Source organism: Coloeus monedula (assembly GCF_965178545.1).
Source record: "Coloeus monedula genome assembly, chromosome: 31".
NCBI lineage: Eukaryota > Metazoa > Chordata > Aves > Passeriformes > Corvidae > Coloeus > Coloeus monedula.
The window spans coordinates 1,818,561-1,824,554 of NC_138811.1; the positions used below are offsets into that span (position 1 = coordinate 1,818,561).

The window sequence follows — 5,994 nt, forward strand, 5'->3', positions numbered from 1 at the left end:
AGGAAGGAAAAGCAAAGTTCAACTCTCAGTCTCTCTCTGGAGAAAAGGAAACTGAAAAAAACCTGGCCAAAAGCTGACTGGAAAGCAGCAAGCTGGGTGCCTCCTCGCTCCTCTGCGGCAGCTGGGAAGAAACTGCTATCTCTGTGCGACCTTGAACAAGCTGCAAACTGCTTTGAAAAAGTTTTGCTCAGTTTTTCCTTCCCCCTGTCAGGCTCAGTTTAGAGGCACAGAAAGGCACAAAGTTAATTTCTGGGCATAGAGCAGCGATATGGGATACACATCATAAAGTCACCCCAGGACACCAGCTTTGTCTCCTTGCCCGACACTTCTGTCTTTTTCTCCTTCTCCTCATCCTCCCCACCCTCAGTACTACTGATTCCTACCCTGCCTTAGTCACTCTCTTTGCTTCTGAAAGTTTCCAAGCCTGATCTCACCTCTCCCTTTCACAGGCTAATTCTTCCTGCAGTTTCCCAGCTCTTCCTCATCTGAACCGCTGTCCACATCCTTGTGTTCACCCTGCCGGCTCCTCATCCCTGTCGATGTGCCCAGTGTCTCTCTCAATGGATTCTCCCACTCCGCAGCCCGAGGCGCATTTGTCTGGTAAAGTCCCTTTCCATATTCAGCAGAGATTCCAGTTTCGCTCTCTCATTCTGCTCTCCATCTGAATATATTTGTAAGGAGTTAACCAAATTTTGTAGAAATTTGTCTCTCTCATCTTGCTTTCTATCTAGATATTTTAGCAAGGAGTCATGAATCCTTTTATCCTTTTGTGCTGCCATCAGCTTTGCTACCATCTCAGAGGAAGGATCTTGGACGAACAAGTGTTTGCAGTGTCCTTTATTTTGTTTAAATGTACAGAGAGCACAATCCCTCATCTGTAGTCTCTTGGTCATGTTCAACAGATAAGAGAATTGTTTACAAAAGAGAAGAATAATACAATTCACACATTAGCACATAAAAAAAGAATAAAGAAAGACCCCTACAACTACCACTGAAAACCTAAGAAGGCAGACTTGGAGAGGGGTTTCAGGTAGGCAGGTGTGCCAGTGCTGACATACAAGAAGAGCACGGCCAGGTGAGGGAGGCACGTGGAAAAGGCTTTGTGCCGGCCCTGCTCAGAGGGGATCCTCAGCACGGCCCTGAAGAGCTGCACATAGGAGAAAACAACGAACACAAAACAGCCAAAGAGCAAACAGACACTGACAGCGATGAGCCCAAGTTCCCTGAGGTGGGATTTGGAGCAGGAGAGCTTGAGGATGTGTGGGATTTCACAGAAGAACTGTCACAGGGCATTGCCCTGGCACAGGGGCAGGGAAAATGTATTGGCCGTGTGCATGAGAGCGTAGAGAAAGGCACTGGCCCAGGCAGCTGCTGCCATGTGGGCACAAGCTCTGCTGCCCAGGAGGGTCCCATAGTGCAGGGCTTTGCAGATGGACATGTAGTGGTCGTAGCACATGATGGTGAGGAGGAAATACTCTGCTGAGAGGAAGAAGATAAGCAGAAAGAGCTGAGCAGCACATGCTGAGTAGGAGATGTGGCTGGTGCCCCAGAGGGAATTGTGCATGGCCTTGGGGACAGTGGTGCAGATGGAGCCCAGGTCGGTGAGGGCCAGGCTGAGCAGGAAGAAGAACATGGGGCTGTGCAGGTGCTGGCCGCAGGCTCCGGCGCTGATGATGAGGCCGCTGCCCAGGAGGGCAGCCAGGGAGATGCCCAGGAAGAGGCAGAAGTGCAGGAGCTGCAGCTGCCGCGTGTCTGCCAATGCCAGCAGGAGGAAGGGGCTGATGGAGCTGCCGTTAGACATCTGCTCCTTATGGTCATGGAAACTGCCAAAGACTAAACAGAGAAACTCAGAGAAGCTCCTCAGCAAGACTTTATTACTGTCAGGAAAATTAATCCACCAACACCAGAGGTTTATGTTCAAAAAGGAGACAGAGGAGTCCTGTTACTTGATTTGAATAAAGGGAGAGGCCACGGGGCATTGCCCCTGGGGTCTCTCAAATTTTTGGAGGCCGCAGCCTCCTTTTAATCCTGATTTCCCAGCTGCATTTCCCTCTCTCTTTCCCCATTGGCTGAGGTGCTCGAGAGGTACAGACTTCCCTAAATGCCTAATACCTAAGGTTCCCTTCTAGTCTATATCCCCCCTTTATTTTAATTCTTATGGAATTTATGGTTCTTCCCATTGCTTCTTTCATCTCTCAGTATTTATCTTTACCTTTCAGCAGACTCACAGTTTGTTTGTAAAGACAAATCCTGTTGGAGAGGATGAAAGTTTGGTAAGAAAGTTTCACAGATATGTAGGCTTGGCAGAAAGATCTCTGAATGTAGAAATTGAGGATGAGATAGAAATTAAAGCAAGTTTTGATATAGAGTAAAAGATGTTTTGCTCAAACACTGAGCACTGAATAACTGAGAAGGCAAAGGTTGGAGATGAGTTGGAAGGAGATTTTTATGATTAGGACAAAGGTATGTGACTACAAACAAAGATGTGTTTTTCACCAAGTAAACGAGTCTCAAGAAGAGCATAAGTAAATAGAAAACATGTTTTTACCAACAAGAGAGATATCACAGTCAAACAAGAAATGTCGATGTAGGAAGACAAAGAGAGGTCTGAGAATTTTCCACTGTAAGCTTAAATTGTAACTTACTTACTCCTGTGATTGGATAATAATGACTGTAATATGGTGATGGTAGTAGCTATGATAGGCTATAGGCAAATGTAACAGTTTTGTGTGTGGTGCTTATTGGTTGTTATGTGTTAAGATACTCAGCAAAGAAAAGTATAAAATGCTTTGTAACGTGAACAGCAAGCGGCTTCAGGAATGCCGACAGCTGGAGCTGGCAGCTGTAGGGCTGGCTCTGGATACCCACTCCCTGAACTGCTGTAACTTCGCCTATGCAATAAACAGCTTTCAAGAGAGCTGCCTGAAGTCCAGACATCCTTCCTGAGCCTTTCTCCTATAAAATCCCTCTCACTCCTTTCATCAATCAGTGGAATTCCTCCCATTGTTTCTTCCACCTCTCAGTATCTGGCTTTTACCTAGGAGCAGACCCACAGTTTGCTTGCAAAGACAAATCTCTCTCATTCCTTTCATTATTCACTGTGAAATATCTGAATTGTGCTTTTCTCTGCCGGGGGTGCTGTGTAGCTCTGAGGCTCCAGCTCTGCTTTGTGCCCCTGAGTTGCAGAGCAGACCAGGGCCCTCTCCCCCTGGGCTCCTTAAGTGACACTTTACTGTGCCATAAATCAAGTCTCTCCTGATGGGAGAGAATTTGCTGAAAGTCCTTGCAAGGAGTTTCAAGGATAAACCGAGACTTTTCCTTTAGTTTCAATGCTTCCAGATAGTTGTTTATTAAGTCTTATCAGAGGAACAGAGCCACTAGCATGACCCAGGTACAGCATAGAAGACAGAAAAGTAGGAGTGAGTCTAATTATCAAGATTTACACAGCCTTTTAAAGATATTTTAACCAATAGTTACTAAAAACGTACATTATTTTCACTTTCCTACCAATTATTCAGTAACACGACTAGGAACTGCAGAATTTTCTATCCAATCAATCCAAACTACTTTTACTGCAGAATATGGAGTAGTAGAAGAAGGAGAAGAAGGTTTAGAGAGCAACAACAATCCTCCATTTTGATATTTTTTACTCTTATCTATTTACTACAAAAAGAAGCCTAAAACCTCTAAATTTTTTCACCCTGTGACAATCTTACATAGTAGTCTATCACCTAATTCACACCACTGTATTTCCTAGTTGTTGTCTGACTGTTGGTAATTTTTCCAAGGTTGGAGGCTAAAACAGTGTTGTTCAGGGGGGTAAGAACCCTTAAAAACAGGCAGAGAAATATTCTTGGCACTCTGGGTTCCTACATTAAGGGCCAGTCCCTTTTACAGCACTTGGAGGAGCCCCAGCCCCGGGTGTTTGGAGGGAGGGTCCTGGGAGGGGTTCCTGTGCTGCTCTATAGGGAGGGCGAGGCGCTCAGAAAGATGCTCTTTTCCACAGAGGAAGGAGGGACGTGAGGTGCAGCAAATGTTACCCTGTGGTTTTAGTATTCAGACACCCCAGCCCACCTGGAAACGTCCTTGGGAAGGCTGAAATTGGCCATTGCCCCGCTGCCCCCAGTGCAAACCTCTGCCAGCACTGACATCCAGGAGGGCTGCTCTGCCCCTCAGCCTGGTGCCAGCTGCTCTGGGCTCGCTCCACTCAGCTGCAGGAGCACTCCCACAGAGGCTGCTCTGAAGGAGAACTGGGCTGTACTGGGAGCAGAGGGGTCCTGTTCAATGTGCACACCTACCCTTTCCAGCACAGCTGTGGAGAGAACGATGAAGAGGACAGGATGAGGATGCGGATTTGCCTGGGCAGATCAGTGGCTCTCAGACATCACAAAGGTCCTACAGGAGAGTTGGGCTCTTTTGGAGTGATGCCAAGCCCGGCAGGACCCCGTGTCCAGCACAATCAGGTGTGTTACCGTGCTGACTGCAGTGACTGAACACAGCATCTCAGCGCCCGACCACGGACTGCACGGTCTCAAGCCGGGACAATTAAGAGACTGCTCGGGCAGTTTGTGGCCATGGAAACACCTCCAGGGCAGTGTCAGAGCAGGGCAGTGTGAAAAACGAGGTTCACTCTCCTGTTAGAATTTAAAGAGTTTAATATAAAGACAATAAGAGACACATAAAATAAAGCAAAGGGATAACGGCCGGGTGCCTTGGCGCTCTGCCAAGAGCACACCTGATGCTCGAGGTGTCCTTTTTATACCATTTTTACTGTCTGTTCTCTATTCATATTAAAACTTTTCCCGGAGCCGTTCTGCATGGCCACTCCTTGGTTCCGCCTTTTTAGAGCATGCGTAGTCGTCTGCTTGTGGTTTTATTTCTTTTGATTCTTGGGGTTGGGCCCGCTAGGGAAGAGTCGATGGTAGGGTGGATCTCTTAATTCTCCAGACAGTCAGGGCTGATTGCAGCTTTGGGCCTCTTTGCCCCCCGGGCAGAGCGGTGATAGCGGCTCTCGGACCCTCCTGGCCGCCCGTTCTCCGGGCAGAGCAGCCTTTGGGCCCTTTTGTTCTCTGGACAAAGTGTTGATTAGCAGCTCCTTGGGCCTCATCCTCTGCTCCCTTGGAGGTTCTCTTACTTGCTCACACTTGCTAACATTCTTGCTAAAACGAGAGAAAACTACATCCACACAGCAAAAAGCATTTCTAACATTATATAATATCTACTTTAATACTTTGCGAGAAGCCAATACTATAATATATGTTTATAACATCACCCATAGAGCCCTGCTCCCCCCAGGGAGCAAAATCCTGAGCAGCGGCTCTCAGCTCCCGTGCTGGGCAGATGGAAATGACCACGCATCAGGAGGGAGGTGTCTCTGCTGTGCCGGAGCTCTCACTGCCGAGGAAGCTCCTGACCTGGGCCAGGCAACCCCGGGGGCAGAGCTCTGCTGAGTGGGAGAGGAGACCGGGGGGCCTGGCTCGGAGGAAGGTGTCTGTGCTGCAGGGGATGACAGGGAGCTTTGCAAGTTCTCCCTCCCACGCCATTCCTGGTTGGAGTTTCATACAGCTCCCTGCCCGTGTGTCTGCTGCTGGGAGTGACCCTACAGGAACTGTTTCTCTGCCCTCAGATCTTTCCCTGTCACAGATAACAGACCCCAACACCTGCTCAGCTCTGACCAGAAGAAACCTCCCGGTTTCAGGCCCTCCATGGATGTACTCCCACCAGCAGTAAGCTGCTAAGGCACTGATCTGTCACAGGCACTCACAGGGGCTGCACGGTGACGTCCCAGGGGTCTCAGGGCTGCTAAAGTGATATGCGGTCGCCAGCAGTGACAGGGGCTCCATGATGACTTCCCAGACGTCTCTAGGCACCTAAAGAACAGTGAGGTCACAGGCTTCCATCGTGACATCCCAGGGATCTCTGCTTTTCTAAAGAGCCACGAGCTCGTGCAGTCACAAGGTCTCCATGGTATTTGAGGGCTCTTGAATCTGTTAA

The 5,994-nt window shown here is 48.5% G+C and overlaps 1 pseudogene across 1 annotated transcript; it reads right to left on the minus strand.

Annotated features, from left to right (window-relative positions):
* Positions 1–985: 985 nt before the first annotated feature.
* On the minus strand, positions 986–1,801 carry LOC309583595 (olfactory receptor 14A16-like; annotated as a pseudogene). The gene has a single exon. The product of its transcript is annotated as an olfactory receptor 14A16-like (transcript).
* Positions 1,802–5,994: the final 4,193 nt, after the last annotated feature.